The sequence below is a fragment of the Myxocyprinus asiaticus genome, chromosome 44 (genome assembly GCF_019703515.2).
Source record: "Myxocyprinus asiaticus isolate MX2 ecotype Aquarium Trade chromosome 44, UBuf_Myxa_2, whole genome shotgun sequence".
Lineage (NCBI taxonomy): Eukaryota > Metazoa > Chordata > Actinopteri > Cypriniformes > Catostomidae > Myxocyprinus > Myxocyprinus asiaticus.
The window spans coordinates 9,240,814-9,258,555 of NC_059387.1; the positions used below are offsets into that span (position 1 = coordinate 9,240,814).

Below are 17,742 nucleotides of genomic sequence, written 5' to 3' on the forward strand. Positions count from 1 at the left end.
CTACCCCCAACCCAAACCCCAACCCTAATTCTAACCGTCGGTGGAGTAAAAGTGTATTCTAAGAAGGAAAATGCAACCTACCGAATCATACTAATCATTGATAATGCAAACGTGATTACTTCTTGGTTTCTTCAGGACCAGAACCCACGTCTCTGAGGCTGTTTGCACAAAGTGCAGTAATGTCTGAAGGGAGTTGCCACTTGTCAGTAACATGGCAGAATGGGATCGATGTCAGGATACCAGAACGTTTTGATTTCCTATGTTGGAATTTTTGGCCACATTCCTGCAGTGCCGCTGCTTATGCAACACTTGTCTTATAAAGAACCAGTAGAAGCCCCGCATTGATTATATAATCAACATGCAACTACAATCAATAAGTCAGATTTTTCTAAGCAAAAAAAAAAAAAAAAGGAAAAAAAAAAGAAAGCCAAAATAAGCACTAAGGACTGGTTTTGTTTCAACTTTGCGTGTCACTGAAGATGTTAGAACGCAACATGGACTGATGACATTAATACCCAGGGAACGCTATCATTTGTGACTAAAGTCTTAGCAAAGATGTATAACGTAAAGTCTGATATAAAAAAAAAAAAAAAACGTGGTGGTGGCGTAGTTGGCTATAGGACATAACTGGTCATCCGAAGGTTGCTGGTTCAATCCCCACAGCCATCATTGTGTCCTTGAGCAAGACACTTAACTCCAGGTTGCTCCGGGGGGATTGTCCCTGTAATAAGTGCACTGTAAGTCGCTTTGGATAAAAGCGTCTGCCAAATGCATAAATGTAAATGCATGGTCTTATTATTCGGCTCTCTAGAATACTCAGTTCTGATTGGTCAATTGCACCATCCAGTGGTATGAATTTTTGGAATGACCACACTTCTGGGGGTAAAGTGAAAATAGACATGTTATGTATTCAGCTCACATTACGTTTTCAAGCACCTGTATTCAGAATACAGTTACTTTATACAATTTTGTTAGAATACTTTTAAAATACTTCTCTCATAATGAACACAAAATAGGGCAGATATGAAAGAAAAATATATATTGTCAATCAAACAAGAAACTTTTTTTCTAACAGACAAGTGCACACTACAAACTAGCTGTCTCTTCCTTTAGAGCAGCTGCAGCGCTTGTGCAGCATTGCCATGGTCACGCTTTAACAACAAATTTTGCTAATTTGAAAACACAATAGCGAATTAAAATGATTAAATCGCGGGATCAAATCCTTATTTCATGTCCATTTAATTATTTATTTGGTAAGTTGCCATATATTAACTAGGATAATCTATAGTCAGCAGGTTATTATTGCAAAATAAACCCCTTCAGGACGATACATGACCTGACCACCCTGTTGGGGTTTATTTTGCGATAATGACCGGCTGACTAGATTATCCCTTACATATTGACCAACAATAATCATCAAAAGGACATCAAACTAAATCAACAAAGGAAAGAAAACAGCTTGTCAAGCCATTTCATGGGTTTTTTATTGAAAAGACAGAGAAAGAAGAGGTTATCAATTAGGTGAGAGAGATAGAGATTGAAAGAACTGGGACCCAACACTCATGACCCATAGAATGCAACACTCTGCGCACGAACAGCCTTAAAAGAGATACCGTAGTTTAAACTCTTAGCACACGGCTTGCGCCACACATCCAAACTGCCTCTAAATAAAGAATGATATCAACCAGAGCGGCTTTATCTCATATTCTGGATCTCTCCCCAAAAGGATCAAAAAAGTGCACAGAGCATGGAGGGAAAACACTGGGGAGGAGTTGTCGAAAAAGAAAAGAAAAGACTGAGCGAGGGAGGGAGGGAGAGTACAAGGGTGTCATCACGTCTGGTGGTCTGGACTTCTTCTTACATAACTGTCTGGCTTCAGTTCACTGACATGTGAACCTATAGCGCTAATGACACAAATGCACTTTGACAGACTCCATAGAGTGGCAAGCAAACAGAACCAAAAAACTTTGGAAACCTACTCGGGCACATCATCTTTTGGAAACCCTGAAAATATCAGGGAATTTTAAAATCATGATTTCCAGGCCTGGAAAAAAAGTCATGAAAATAACCAAGATCTTAAAAAGTTATGGAAACTTCTATTGTTAATATAGTTTTTTTTATATAAACCTTATATTTACCTCCTGAGACCCGTGCGTGACTGCTGTGTGCATTTTCCATTTCCCTTTTTGATTTGTAACTAGTATCACCTAGTAAACAAGCTTTTTTTCTAGAGCAAATAGTTTTCCTAAAAATTGATGTCCACATATGTGGACAGCAGGACTAGGTTGTGAAATTTTACAAATTACCAGGCTATAGAAAGTCAGATTGTTTTCATCAAATTGCTTATTATGTTGCCAGGAGTGTTGGTCATTCATGTTTTTTAGATGTTATAAACATTACAGCTGATTGTCTATAAAGCTGAATAAATAATTTGTATGCAAGTTAATGGCCAGCATCATCCAATCACTGCCAACCATGTTAAAATAAAACTTAGTAGTAGTGGACTTTATTATGATCCCAGTGGGCAATTTGGGTGCAGCATGAGATTTTGTATAAAATACAAGACATGCCATTATGAGACATACTTTAACAACCATAAAGAATAAAATGAACCATCATCCATTCACATTTGTAAAAACAATTACAGTAATAATTAAAACACACACACACACACACACACACACGGTAACCAATGATTGCAATGGTAAATAAAATGTAGCATTATAAAATTCTAAATCTATGTACTGTTTATCATTGTCCCATGTCTGCCAAACATGTTGAGTGATCCAAACATCATCTGCAGCCTGAAACTGAACTTTTGGTCGGATTTTAGGAGTGAATACACTTGGCTGCATAGGAAAGCTGTAGGATGCTCCCTTGTTCCCTATTTAGTGAATGACTTACCTCCAGTGTGCTGTCTGTCTGCACTGGTCTCAGAGCAGTTTGAAATGTACCTTATTTTCATACTAACTCCATATAAAGCCTCTGAAAGCAAAATTTTTCAGCTTTTGGATGAATTGATTCTCAATGTGAAAATGCACAATAAATACTGTATATAAGAATGCATTTACTAATGTTAATGAATAGAACCATATTGTATGGTGATAACAAAATTAAATATAACAAAATTTATATTAAAATGAAGTGAAATGATCCACAGATGTGCTAATATTGAAAGTTATTCAAAATAACTAACATGTTTTTTCAACTTATGAGGGAATAAGGTCCCAATTTCCACATATGTGGACGTCATGTTTATCAGCGCACTGATGTGCACAAAAAAAAAAAAAAAAAACATTTTAAAAGTGGCATATCAAACAAAACTAGAGACGCTACTCTATACAACCAAACAGGTTTCAATGAAAAAACATAAAGAGGTTTCTTACCAGAGGTATTTTTGTTTGTTGTGCCAGAAGTTTTACCCTTAAATGACACTGTAGAGTGTTGTGAACAGTATTCAGTCAGTTTAAATTAATTTAAATTATGCGTTGTGTATAGCGAAGCCAAAATAAAATGTCCACACATGTGGACATGGGGTTGCATGAGATTAAAGGAATAGTTCACCAAACAAATAAAACATCTTCCATCATTTACTCACTCTCATTATTTCAAACCCCTATGACTTTCTTTGTTCTGTGGAACACGACAGGTGAATTTTTGAAGAATATCCTGGCTGCTCTTTTCAGTATAATCAAGCTCCCAAATGACAAAAAAAAAAAAAGAAGAAAAAAAAAAAAAAAAGCACAGTTAAATTATTATAAAAGTGGTCCATACGACTTATCAAATTATGTCAAATTATTTGTTTTGACAATAATGATGTTTGGTCATGACATGCAAGGACCAATGATGTTTGGTGTCATTGACATCTAACCTGACACAATGTGTCTAAAAGCGGCATATTTAATCTGAGAGCCACTGGAGGGCTTAACATTTGGGTCAGTATAATTCTGGTCAGAAAAATCTTTAAAAATTCACCTTTTATGTTCCATGGGACAAAGAGTATGAAACATGCTCATCCTTTTACTTGTCACTAGAACAAGCAAATGGAAAAGTAAATCATGACAGAATTTCATCATTCAAGTTCTGGGTGAACTATTCCTTTAAGAATTAAATTTGTTATTAAAATGTGCCTTTTAATACAGTGTGTAATTGGGGTACCAACAGGAGGTAGTGTAAGAGATAAAAGAAAAGAATGCAATTGACGCAAGACATCAGTTTCAGCATGTAAGCCCATGACACCAACCGCTACCTTTCGTAATTATTGAACTGTCATTTCTGGCAGTCTAACCTTGTTTTTGTTGGGAACGTTTTAAGATTGCAAATTTGTGTGGTCTTTCACAAGACGGTGAATTAGTAGCTTCAGTTTGTCTGTTTCACCACTCTCGGGGATAAAGAAAAGCAGTGTAAAAGCAGGCATGAATAATTATCTCTGGATCACATTCTTTTGTCTCCATTCCCAGGTTGCTCACAATGGCCTTCTTTTGGAGATGGACCACCCAACATCAGGAAGGATAGCGATGCCAGGTTTGTATGTAATGCTGTATGTTGTTGCAGAAGTGAAAACCATTCTGTAACTGCAATCCTTCATTTCAATTGCTTTTAAGGAAGTAGTTCAGTGATGGAGCTGAGATGTGTTGTTCTTACACCTTGGGAATGTGTCCAGTTCCATAAAGGAGAAGTTAACTACAAAATAAAATTTTTGTCAGTATTTAGTGTAAGGCGGGGTGCCAAGGTATTTGCATTTAAAGGTCAGAATTCCCCTGGTAGACAGAAGCTCCCGGGACAATCAGCATGTAATTTCTGAGAAAACCAGCATAGAAACATTCTTGCAAAGACACCGTCTCACACCCAAATTACATCAAAATGGAGATATGATCATATGTGATTACTGAACTGTCAAAGGCTGCGATTAAAGACAGATAAACATGGTCTGTGTATGCTTCAGAATGAACCAGTGATGCGCTGATCTGTGTGCACGTGCGGGGGCTCGTGTTTTTAGTGCAGTTCACCTGCATTGTGAAGTACTGCAGGTTCAAGCATTCGCTCAATTCCAAACATTAGTAACCGCCATAAAGTTATTATACAAATCTACAAATGCGGAACAGTAAAGGAGAGTTTGACAGCGGTTCACAAGGAGTGAAACTCATAACTATCAAACAAACATTGCATTTGCCGTTTCATGATAAAAACTCCTGGTGAAGGTGAAATAAACACGACTGCATGCAGTCAAAATAAAAAAGAACTTTTAGGGTGAAGTAAATATGACAGAAATATATTAATTTATCTTTAACAAATCTTATCCTAAAAATAATACTAATTATAATAATAATAATGGTATTATAATAATAAACTTGAATGGGTTCCACAGTAATAATTTAGTACTATGCAATATTAATCTGGTTTCCAAAAAATAAGTGAAGTAGTTTTTGCACACCTTGTTCATTCACAAAGAAAAATGTTTTAGTAAAACTATATGAAGGTAAATATGATTTTTATTAAGCTTCCATATATGATTGTAAGTTAAATATAAGTATAAACGTGCAAATTAATGAAAATGATTACATTTGACTCTCCCTTGTGTTCATTTAGTGAAAAACTGATCATTTTTAAATTGATTTTTATTTAATGCCTTTGAAATATTAATTCCACATGGCTACAATGGCTGTTTAGATGAAATGATGGTTCCTCTGATTAAAAAAAAACAAAAAACACTTTTATGCTATTTCAGAGCAAAAACATAATTATCGAGATATATATCGAATATGGTGAATTTGCTGAAAAATATCAAGATATAAATTCTGAAGCCATATCGCCCAGCCCTACTCTATTGCCAGGTATGTTTCTTTGATTTGCAGTCTATTGTATGTTCATTCTGATCATTTATGAATTGGCTTTGATTGAATTTGTATTGACTGATTCTCTGATGTAAAGCTTTATTCCTACCTGGCAAATAAATTGTTAAAACTTTGATTATTCTGGATTTTTCTATACTCATTATTTCCCGTAAGGGCATGGTCAGGGTAAGATTATTACTGCGAGCCTTGAATGCGAGCAAATCCTCTGGTATCGCCAGTCACTGACTTACCACTCACTTAAGCAAGTTGTGCGTACGTGACTAAATGAACTCATTTGACTGTGAGCCAGCCCGATTTAATGATATTAGTAAACCCTGCAACCGCTGACATAAGCTTACACTGACCACCTCGTGACCGTGGAGACCCTAAGACCCTAAGCGACATCGCCACCTACCTAATGAACAAATAACGAGGCGGGGTAATCAAAAACACCAGATTATGGTTATATCTAAAATGATGATCAGAAACTGATTGGAACCTTAGTCTAAATTCGAGGTCTAAAAATTGGAGTCAGATCAAATTACCAATGGAGTCAGATTAAGTCTAAACTAAACCAAATATTTTAAGACGTTAAACTAAACACGCACGACGAACATGCGCAGACCTTCGGCCATATAGCTGGACAATGCCTTTGGACCAGCGGATTGGCCTCTTACAATAGTTTCCAGCCCATGTGCTGTTATTTTTTCCATGGAACACAAAAGGAGAAATTTTTACGAATTTTTACGCAGCTTTTGACGACAGCTGCCAACTTTCACACCATAAAAGTAGTCAGTATGACTAGTGCACTATATTCCAAATCTTCTGTAGCCACTCAATGGATTTTTGTGAGGAACAGACATCATTTTAGTCTTTTTCACTGCTAATCATTAACTATGTCGAATCCTGCATCTCACCTGCATTCAGAATTAAAAAAATAACACATAATATTCGGTTACTCCACACAAGAACCAATGATGTTTTAGCATCAATAATATATATATATATATATATATTTAAGGCAGAGGCTATTTACACATAACAGTAGATGCTATTTGTACTAGTTGTAAATTGCAACAAAAAAACATCTGCTTTGCACTAAATGCAAATTGTGTTAGATGCTAGAGTGTTTTCACCCCTAATTAAATACTAACATACAGTATAAGTGCATCACTGCTGCATGTGTATTGTATTTATTTAGAGACCCACAGACACCCTACACCAAACCCTACCCCTAAACCTAACCCTAACCTTACTTTAGAAAAAATAACCATGGTTTTACTACAGTAACCATACTATCAGCATGTTATTTAGCATTTAAAAATAAAATTTTCACTCCAGAACAGTTGAAAATTACTTTGTTCTGGTTACATTCTGCAAAAAATTTCATTCGTATTCGGTTTTCGTTCCTTGAACCGTTTTAAGTCCCTGGTGGCCACTATAAACTGTCTTTGTATAGAAAAGAACTGCGTAACATTTGTCTTATATGCAAAAAACAAAATTAACAACATAAGGGTTTGGAATAACATGATTGTGGAAAAATAATGACAGAATTTTCATTTGTGGGACAGAATGTTTCACTATTTTGTTAATCTCTTTTCACTTGAACTTCCTCATTGCATTTCTGTACTATCTGTCCAACAATCACCCTTCAGTTGTCCCCAGACAATTGTTGTCATCATACATCTAATCATCTGGGCCTTCAGACCTTCAAGAGGTTTGTACTACCTCCCTTTGCGACTCACATGTTCCGAACAATGGAGAATAATTTGTTTTGATGTTGTGCTTTTTGTTTAACTTGTCTTTGTCCGTTCAATGAAATAAAACAGTTTCTCCATGAACATGAAAGTCATTCTTCGGTATGAAAGTCCCAGAGAGACATATTTTGAACTTGTCTTTTCCTTTGATTGTCCACATGTGTCCGACAAGCTATCATTGATCTCCAGAATGAACAGGTCTGTGGTTTGGTGAGCTTTTTGCCCTGAAAAAGAACGTTGAATGGGGAGACAACATTTAATGAAGGTTAGATGCAGATGTTGACCGTTGTCAAGAATGTATACAGTAATTTTTCTCCCAGAGGGTTGATTCCCTCTGTTTTTGTGGGATTATAGTAATAGTGCTTCAATTGTCAGACTCTGATGGACTCGCTCCAGACAGGTGGTTTTACTAACGGCGAATTTAGCTGTGGTTTCCGACTCTGTAAACACACAAATACACGGCACTTACATGGACACCGCCGACCAACCCCTGCTAATGATCTATGCTTTGTCCCTTCAGTGACTAAAAAGCAAACACTGGCAGGAAAGGACCATTAATGGTTTTGTCATGGCTAGTTGGCTAATCCTTTAAAAAATGTCCCTTTTGTCTATGCGCATAAAAGATCTGTTTACTTCCAATTTAACGCGAAGCATAGCCGTATTTTTTACAAACACCACATTAATGGCTATGAAAGAGTCATCCTCACCTTCTACCTATTTTTATCTTCTCAGTGTGCACCAGAAATGCACTTTGAATTGTTTAATGAAGAGTGCTCTAGCAAAACCTCCAAAACCACAAAACAAATGTATTCTGCGTCAGCCGTCTCTTGAGTAATATCCAGCATAATCAGTCAGGTCCTTTGATGGCTTCAAACTGTTGTTTACAATTTCGTTGTTTGCACATTTGTTGTCTCCTTCTGAGCCAAATCAAGAATGATTGTAAAGAATGTCTTGGAAAAGAAGGACCAAAAACCACAACAAACACCTTATTTCATTCCACTCTCTCTGACCCATACATTCAATAACATATTACACCACAACGCACGGGGCCTCTAATCTTCCACAGTCATTTGCATAAGACCAAACTGTCTATTCTGTATTTTCTGCCTTTTTTCTCACCAGCTGCACATGTGGACCATTTCCTCCCTTTTACCTGTTTTTGTGATGCTTATCAAATGCTGTTCATGTGTTTTCTTCCACCCCACATATTATACCTGGTCTCATAGAATCACATTTATATACAGTACCTACATTTTTGCAAAAAGATTTTTACGTGGCTCATTTGTACGTACCACTTGTACCAGCTTCTTGGTGAAATAAAGACTGCAAAAAATGACTTTTTTCACTTTCACACATAAGCACTTATTTTTCACCCTGTTCCTCACACAATGCTATCTTATGTCAACTAATCACTTTTACTGTAGTGCATGACTTCAAGGGATACATTTTAACATTTAATGCATTACATAACCAACTACATTTACAAGCTTATTCGAGTGTGATCAAATTGCGCAACTCAACTGAAAGATTGCTTCGCTTGCGATGCAAAAGGACTGGGGTAAGAGTCCTGAAGAGCATGCGAGTCAACACATTTATATGACACTATTGGTTAGATATAGGTTTATTGTTTAGGTAGGTAGGTTTTGTTGTTTTGAAACTCTGTAGAGCATTAACCTTGAAAACCCCATCTGTTTAAAAGAACATTTAACTCACTTTTAGTGCCACAAAGTGGACATTTTACTTTTAAACTGCCACGACACATGTAGTGAACCACGTAATGTCATTTTGCAAAAATGTCACCACATCTAACATGTTTATGCTTATTTTTGTTGGTTTTTGAAAGCAAACAACCTGTGTTATTGATAAATGAAAGTCAAAATCACATATATCAAAAGGTACATCTTGCTTGGCAGAACCATAAGTTGCCATTAAACAATTTGAATGTAACAAATGAGAACAGAGACAACAATTACCATTAAAGGGTTAGTTCACCCAATAATGAAAATTCTCTTATCATTTACACACCCTCATGCAATCGCAGATGTGAATGACTTTCTATCTTCTGCACAACACAAAATAAGATTTTTAAAAGAATATTTCAGCTCTGTTGGTCCTCAAAATGCAAGTGAATGGTGACCAGATCATTGAAGCTCCAAAAGGGACATAAAGGCAATATAACAGTAATCCATAAGACTCCAGTGGTTAAATCCATATCTTGAGAAGTGATATGATAGGTGTGGATGAGAAACAGAAGTAAGATGATTAAATGATGAGAGAACTTTCATTTTTGGGTGAACTATTCCTTAAAGAAACGTCAGACAAATAAAACAAAACATAGCTGTGGTGGCGGGGACGTGATCGAGCGTTCGTCCGGAGAGAATGAATGCGGTAAGGGTGCATACACCTGAGCCCCTTAATGACTAACACCTGTTTCTAATTGCAGTAAGCATTGGGGAGAGCGATAAAGAGTGACCACGCCAGAGACCAGGGAAGAGAGCTACCTGTCTGAAAGAGACTGTGTTGTGTGATCCTGAGTGTTGTGCTGAAAAGCCTTTTTGAGTTGTTATTAAAAACCATACCTTTGAGTTGAAGAACGTCATGGTTACTGGTGTAACCTCCATTCCCTGATGGAGGGAACGAGACGTTGGTGTCGATGTAGTGACACTAGGGGTCACTCTTGGGAGCCCGAGACACCTCTGGTCTTTGATAAAAGGCCAATGAAAATTGGCGAGTGGTATTTGCATGCCACTCCCCCGAACATACGGGTATAAAAGGAGCTGGTATGCAACCACTCATTCAGGTTTTATGCTGAGGAGCCGATATAAGGTCCGGCCATTTCAGCGGGTAGTTCAGCGTTGTGGCAGGAGGGACCAACGTCTCGTTCCCTCCATCAGGGAATGGAGGTTACACAAGTAACCATGACGTTCCCTATCTGTCACTCACTCGACGTTGGTGTCGATGTAGTGACACTAGGGTGGTCCCTATACAAAACGCCACAAGGCTGAACTGTGTTACGTGAACTGGCGGTGTGTGGTGGGCAGACTTGCTGTGTGCCTCATAGCCAGCACACCAGGTCGACACGTAACCTCCCCCAACACAGTTATGAGTGTCGAACGGCCCTTTTTGGGGACAAGTCGACTACCCAGAGATAGAGACAGGCTTAACCCAGTCATGGCCTCTTTCCCCTTCTCTTTTTCCACTCCCTAAAAAAGAAGGGGGATTATCCGACTGGGCCGCCAGGTCTAGTCAGGGGGTGTCCCTCCCAAGGGGAGGACACCGCGGAGACCACACCTCGCCCCAAGAGAGGGGGGATATTTAAGTGGAAGAATACATCACATGGTCTTTCCAACCATGTGGAGAGCCTTCAAGGTAGATCCTGCCCAATGGGGGAGGAGTTACTACAACATGGAGACTGAGGGGCTCTGCCCAAGGAAGACGCAGTTTGCCAGTAGGGAAACGAACTAGCGGAAGATATAGATCGCATGGGGTTAGCCTTACAGGGAACCGCCACATGCGGAGCACCTACCCCAGACAGAACCGGGCTCTTAGTTAGCGCGTGTACTGGGCCGGCAGCGAGTCTCTCCGAAAACTCGACTGCCACAGGGCTTGGAGGAAGTCAACCAGGGAACAACCTTTGTGAACACTACTGGGAATTAACAGCGCACGTCTTCAGCTCAAAAGGAGGTGGAAGGCGCTATGTGCAAGCGATACACCCGGCCGGCTATCCCGGGCTTATCCGCTTGTGTTGCGTGCCACTACCTGGGACGAAACCGGTTCCACCCGGAGGTTGTAGAACCTTGCAAAGGTGTTGGGTGTTGCCCAGCCCGCTGCTCTGCAATGTCTGTTAGAGAGGCACCTCTGGCCAGGGCCCAAGAAGCCGCTACACCACGAGTAGATTGGGCTCGTAGCCCTACCGGGGGCGGCATGTTTTGGGCGAGACATGCCATAGTTATGGCGTCAATGAGCCAGTGGGCGATCCTCTGCTTGGAGACAGCGCTTCCTTTCCGCTGTGCACCAAAGCAGACAAAGAGCTGCTCAGAGAGTCTAAAGCTCTGCGTGCGATCCAAATAGATGCGCAAAGCGCGAAGCGCGCACCGGACACAGCAACGCCAGGGCTGGGTCTGCCTCCTCCTGGGGCAGCGCTTGCAGGTTCACCACCTGGTCTCTAAAAGGAGTGGTGGGAACCTTGGGCACATAGCCCGGTCGGGGGTCTCAGGATCACGTGAGAATAGCCCGGACCGAACTCCAGGCACGTTTCGCTGACAGAGAACGCTTGCAGGTCACCTACCCTCTTGATGGAAGTGAGCGCAGTCAGGAGGGCAGTCTTCAAGGAGAGTGCCTTAAGCCCGGCTGACTGCAAAACTCAAAGGGGGCTCTCTGTAGACCCTGAAAAACTACAGAGGTCCGATGAGGGAACAAGGCGTGGCCTGGAGGGATTCAGCCTCCTGGCGCCTCTTAGGAACCTGATGATCAGATCATGCTTCCCTAAGGACTCACCGTCGACTGCGTCATGGTGTGCTGCTATGGCAGCAACATACACCTTCAAGGTGGAAGGGGACAGGAAGGAAAGCACTGATCTGACTGCGCACCTCTGGGGGTCTTCCTGATGGGAAGAACACCACTTAGCGAACAGACACCACTTAAAGGCATACAGGCGCCTCGTAGAGGGAGCCCTAGCCTGAGTGAATGTTTCTACCACAGACACATTAGGTACCAGAGACAGCTTAGGTCTTCCACGTCCCATCCAGGGGCCAGACATGGAGATTCCAGAGGTCTGGGCGCGGGTGCCGGATGGTGCCCCTTCCCTGAGAAAGAAGGGCCTTTCTCAGGGGAATTTGCCCGGGGGGAGTTGTCACGAGGAGCGTGAGGTCCGAGCACCACGTCTGGGCGGGCCAGTAGGGTGCTTACCCGGACGACCTTCTCCTCGTCCTCCCTGACCTTGCACAGGGTCTGTGCGAGCAGGCTCACTGGGGAAAACGCATATTTGCGAATGCCAGGGGACCAGCTGTGTGCCAGCACGTCTATGCCAAGGAAGGCCTCGGTGAGGGCGTACTAGAGCGGGCAGTGGGAGGATTCTTGGGAGGCGAACAGGTGCACCTGTGCCTGACTGAATCGACTCCAAATCAGCTGGACCACCTGAAGGTGGAGTCTCCACTCTCCCTTGAGGGTAACCTGTTGTTACGGCGCATCCGCCGAAGTGTTGAGGTTGCCCGGGATGTGAGTGGCTTGCAGCGACTTGGTGCTGCTAACTCCGTTGGAGGAGACGGCGGGCGAGTTATGACATACAGCGGGAGCGCAGACCGCCTTGGCGGTTGACATATGCTACCGCTGCCGTGCTGTCTGTCCGAACTAGCACGTGCTTGCCCTGGATCAACGGCCAGAACCTCCGCAGGGCGAGCAGAATTGCCAGTAACTCGAGGCAGTTGATGTGCCAACGCAGCTGCGGACCCGTCTAGAGGCCGGCAGCTGCGTGCCCATTGCCAACAGCGCCCCAGCCCATTTTGGAGGCGTCTGTCGTGATCACGACGCGCCTGGAGACCAGTTCTAGCGGAACACCTGCTCGCGGAAACGAGAGGTCGGTCCAAGGGCTGAAAAGACGGTGACAGACCGACACAATGGCCACGCAGTGTGTCCCGTGGCGCCATGCCCGTCTCGGGACTCGAGTCTGGAGCCAGTGCTGAAGCGGCCTCATATGCATCAACCTGAGCGGGGTGGCCACCGCCGAGGACGCCATATGCCCCAGGAGCCTCTGAAAATGTTTCAATGGAACCGCTGTTTTCTGTTTGAACGCCTTCAAACAGGCCAGCACCGACTGGGCGCGCTCGTTCGTAAGGTGCGCCGTCAAGGAGACTGAGTCCAACTCCAAACCGAGAAAAGAGATGCTCTGAACCGGGAGGAGCTTGCTCTTTTCTCAGCTGACCCGAAGCCCTAGTCGGCTGAGGTGTGAGAGCACCAGGTCCCTGTGTGCGCACAACACGTCTCGAGAGTGAGCTAGGATTAGCCAATCATCGAGATAGTTGAGAATGCGAATGCCCACCTCCCTTAACGGGGCAAGGGCAGCCTCTGCGATCTTCGTAAAGACGCGAGGAGACAGGGACAGGCCGAAAGGGAGGACTTGTACCAATACGCCTGACCCTCGAATGCAAACCGCAGGAAGGGTCTGTGTCGAGGAAGGATCGAGACGTGAAAGTACGCATCCTTCGGGTCTACCGCCGCGAACCAATCTTGATGCCGGACGCTCGCTAGAATGCGTCTTTGCGTCAGCATCTTGAACGGGAGTCTGTGTAAGGCCCGGTTCAGTACTCGCAGGTCCAAGATTGGCCGCAACCCACCGCCTTTTTTCGGTACAATGAAGTAGGGGCTGTAAAACCCCCTCTTCATCTCGGCTGGAGGGACAGGTTCTATCGCGTCCTTCCGTAGGAGGGTAGCGATCTCCGCGCAAGGTAGCAGCGTTTCCATCTTTCACCAAGGTGAAGCGGACACCGCTGGACCTGGGCGGATGCCCAGCGAAGTGAATCGTGCAGCCGAGTCGGACGGTCCGGACCAGCCCTCGCGACGGACTGGAAAGCGCAAGCCATGCACCCGAGTTCCGCGCAAGGGGGACCAAAGGGACAACGTCATCGGATGTACCGGCGGGTGGGGCCTCGTGGCGGGGCGGAGCTTGAGGTGCCACACCACATCGTGGCCGTGCTGAGTCCGAGGACATCGAAGCACTTACCTGGCTCCTTGTGACCACCCCCGGAACAGCCTGGGACGGGGAGGAAGAGGCCTGTCCTCATGACCCGTGGAGACTGTCACATCGGGGGCGGATTTGTGCCACAGCTGGGCGCTCAGGGCGGGAGACCGCCGCTGGAGCGCCAACCTGCCAAATGGAGTGGTGGACGGTGGTCGTGATGCCAGCCGTACACACTGAATGAGTGACCCAGGGAACAAGGAAACCACTCTTGCGGAGCTCTTGAGTACTGCAGCCACTTGGGCATGCAGCGCAATTAAATGCAAAAGGTAACAAAAAGAAGATCTGCTTACCAGCTCCAGAGCAGCGGGTTTCGTTGTCCCTGGGTCGCCCGTCTCAGGGGCGCTTCGAAGACCTCCGTGGGTTCTTCGGTGCCGGCTGTGAGACGGGTGGTGTCGGCTTCCTGCGGTGGGCTCCACGCCGGGGCCGGGCTGGAGGGGCGGGCTGCGGCGGAGCCGGTGCAGTCACCGCAGGGGGATGCCCTCGGCGATGAGTAGATGGGGGGATCTTGAGTCACGCCGGGGCAGGACAAGCCGGCTAGCATCCATCTACTGCTCTACCATCGAGAACTGCTGGGCAAAGTCCTCGACAGTGTCGCCGAATAGGCCCGCCTGGAAAATGGGGGCAGCAAGGAATCGTGTCCTGTCGGCCTCACCCATCTCGACCAGGTTGAGCCAAAGGTGGCGCTCCTGGACCACTAGTGTGGCCATCGTCCGCCCGGGAGACCGCGCCGTGACCTCCGTCGCTCGGAGAGCGAGGTCGGTCGCCGAGCGCAGTTCCTGCATCAATCCCGGGGCGGAACTACCCTCGTGCAGTTCCTTTAGCGCCTTGGCGGACTTGCAGGAGAGCCATGGCGTGCAGGGCGGAGGCGGCTTGTCCAGCAGCGCCGTAGGCTTTGACCGTCAGAGACGACGTAAACCTACAGGCCTTGGACGGGGGCTTTGGGCACCCACGCCAGGTGGCGGCGCTCTGCGGGCATAGGTGCACCGCGAGCGCCTTTATCCACCAGGGGATTGCCGAATAACCCTTGGCCGCCCCACCATCGAGGGTAGTGAGAGCGGGGAAGCTGAAAAGATCGGGACCGGGCAGTAAAAGGTGCCTCCCGCGATCTTGTCAGCTCTTCATGCACTTCCGGGAAGAAAGGAACGGGGCGGGGCGTGGCTTTGAGCGGCGCCGCAAGCCCAGGAACCAATCACAGAGCCGCGAGGGTTCAGGGAAGAGCGGTGAAATCCACTCTAACCGACGCTCGCGGCTGTCCGGGAAAGCATGTCGTCATCTCCGCGTCAGCCTGTGACTGGGCGATCGACCCCGAAGGGAGGAGCCCAGCCGAGGCTTCCGACTGGACGAGCCCGCTCTCCGATGCTGCGCTCGAGAGCTCATCACTTTCGCGGGCTCCGAATAAGAGGTCGAACTCGCCGTGAGACGAGCCGGCGGACTCACCCGGAAGCCCGATCGGGGCAGACGAGCGTGCTGGGGAATGGGAGTTCCGCGGGGGGATACCCGGCGGAGGCGGTCCCATTGGGGTCCCCAAATCGCCCCCAGTGCTAGCCGCGCTGGCCTCAAACCCGTGGGTAAAAGGACCGAGGCGGGAGCCTCTGGGGTGACTCGCTTCTTTACGAAGGCGAGCCGCGACTGCAACGTTGCCATGGACACATTCTCGCAATGAGAATGTGACCATCCACGAACGCTGTCTCCGCGTGAGCAGTGCCCAGACACGAAAGACAGTGATCGTGACCGTTAGAAGGCGAGAGATAACGAGCACAACCAGGAATAACACACAATCGGAAAAGCATCTTTAAAAAGACGCGTCTTTAAAAAGACGTTCCGTGTGTGCGCTCTTTTAGAGAAATATATACTCTTTTAGAGGGGAAAAATGCTCTTTCAGAAAATATACTCTCTAGTTTTTCTGCCGAAGCGCCCAGGGCGTTCTCTGCAGTGCACCAGTGCAGAGGAGGGAGAAGCCGCTGAAATGCGCCGTCAGATCCAGCAGGTGAATGAACAGTAGTATTCAGCTCAATGAGCATGACCGTTCGGCTCCGAAGAGAAAATCTGAATGAGTGGTTGCATACCAGCTCCTTTTATACCCGTATGTTCGGGAGTGGCATGCAAATACCACTCGCCAATTTTCATTGGCCTTTTATCAAAGACCAGAGGTGTCTCGGGCTCCCAAGAGTGACCCCTAGTGTCACTACATCGACACCAACGTCGAGTGAGTGACAGATAGGGAACCCAGTTCCTGTGTCCTCCTTTCCCACCCTACGTCAATAGCAAAATATTCTAAAAAGCACCGGTCAGAGGTAGTCAAAGAGCAGTGCCACAGAACATCACCTACTAAACAATAGGCCCATTCCACACTTCCTCACCAAGAAATGAGGCAACTTTAAATTAGATCTGCGAATTAGTCTCTTTTGCTGCAAAAAATGTATTTCTTGATCAGTATCTTTGTTTTGTTTTCCAGTAAAAAATATTTAAACATCCTTAAATCTAGATCTTGTGAAGCAAAATTGCATAAGATATTAAGTCTTGATTTAGGAGAATATATCTTTTTTAGGAGTATAAATGTATTTTTCTTAACCCATTGGCAAATAGTTTTTTTTTTTTTTTATTTCTTGTTTTAAGTATACATCTAAGTTAATTTAATCAGAATTAGAATCAGAATGAGCTTTATTGCCAAGTGTTCTCATGTACACAAGGACATTTTTTGGGGTGATAGGAGAAACAAGTGCACACAGAACATTACATTTAGACAGAATATAAAACAAGGTAAGAGTATAAACAGACATACAAATAGTAGGACATATAACAGAATGGTGTATGTACATGTGCAAGTGTTAATGTATGTGCAAGGTAGGGGTATGTACAGTTATTGAATTAAATATGTGAATTTACATGTGTACATGAGATATGTATTTACATTATTGCACTATGGGGGAGTCCTGAGGCAGTTTAATTGTTCATGAGGAAGGCAGAGGGCAACAGTTCAAAGAGGGAGTGGTCAGGGTGTGTGGGGTTCAGAGTGATTCTACCTGCATGTTTCCTCACTCTGGAGACATACAGGTCTTGCAGGGTGGGCAGAGAGGCACCAACAATCCTCTCAGCAGTCCTGACTGTCCATTGTAGTTTCATTCTGTCTGATTTGGTGGCTGAACCAAACCAGACAGTTATAGATGTACACAGGATAGACTTAATGATGGCCAAGTAGAACTGTGTCAGCAGCTCCTGTGGCAGGTTGAACTTCCTCAGCTGGTGAAGGAAGTACAACCTCTGCTGAGCCTTCTTCACAATGGAGTCTATGTGGGTATCCCACTTCAGGTCCTGACAGATGGCAGAGTCCAGGAACCTGAATGACTCCACTGCTGCCACAGTGCTGTTCAGGATGGTGTGTGGGCGGGGGGATTTCTCCTGAAGTCCACTATCA

At 44.6% G+C, this 17,742-nt stretch overlaps 1 pseudogene; it reads left to right on the forward strand.

The window, feature by feature from the left end:
• LOC127434212 (succinate--hydroxymethylglutarate CoA-transferase-like) overlaps positions 1-17,742 on the forward strand; it is a 164,022-nt pseudogene that overhangs the window by 109,468 nt on the left and 36,812 nt on the right.